Source organism: Echinops telfairi, unplaced genomic scaffold (genome assembly GCF_000313985.2).
Source record: "Echinops telfairi isolate 266 unplaced genomic scaffold, ASM31398v2 ScPeMD7_25;HRSCAF=90, whole genome shotgun sequence".
Taxonomy (NCBI): domain Eukaryota; kingdom Metazoa; phylum Chordata; class Mammalia; order Afrosoricida; family Tenrecidae; genus Echinops; species Echinops telfairi.
Window position 1 is genome coordinate 31,857,037 of NW_022103922.1, and position 863 is coordinate 31,857,899.

General features: G+C 38.5%; 1 pseudogene; it reads right to left on the minus strand.

Annotated features, from left to right (window-relative positions):
• Positions 1-11: 11 nt before the first annotated feature.
• On the minus strand, positions 12-301 carry LOC101644814 (annotated as a pseudogene).
• Between the last annotated feature and the right edge of the window lie 562 nt (positions 302-863).

The following is an 863-nucleotide window of genomic DNA, read 5'->3' on the forward strand; positions in this document are numbered from 1 at the left end:
TTAGAATGGCTTTCCACTCATCTCCATTCAGGGTCTTTTAGTGCTGCTTCCGTCTGAAGGAGCATCCTTCTGTGAGCCTTGTTTTTCCTCCTGTAGGCTGACAGAGGACAGTAGAGCAGCCAACACACAAAACGACTGTTTGTGCATGGCTGAAGACCGTGGTGATTTTATAGCAGCCTGGCATTTGACATCCATGAAGTAGGAATCGGGGCTCTGCACCAGGCGCTTCTTCTTGTGTTTCCTCTTCTCCTCTTCGGGAGAGGGATGAAGGAGGTCCTTTGCGAGAGGCATGATTGCCGGGTGGTCGTCATCGCCAGAAAGGGCCTGATTATCTTTTTAAAGTGGGATTGTTTTGAATCAAAACCTAAACACAGTCTATACATTTCATTTGCTTGCTGTGTCTTTAAGTCTCATAATTTTTTAAACAGTTTTATTAGCACTTCATCCATACATCACACGATTCAATATCATATCAAGAAGAGTTGTACAATCTGTACCACAATCAATTTTAGAACATTTTCCCCACGTATTCATTGCTATTCAAGTTTTTTTTTTCAATTTTGGCAAAAATATACACAACAAAAGATTCTCTAATTACACAACTTCTACATGTATAATTCAGTGCCATTGATTATACTCTTCATGTTGTACAACCATTATTGATATCCCTCTCCAAATTGTTCCACCACCATTAACATAAACTCAATGTCCCCTAAGCAAAAACTCTTCCTCCTCCACCCATGGTAACCATAGGTCAAGTTTGGTTTCTTTCTTTTTTTTAAGTAGTTTCCTTGATATAAGATTCACATATAGAAACAATGAAACATACAACTTTCCTCTAGTTCTTTACTTTTTTTTTTTTT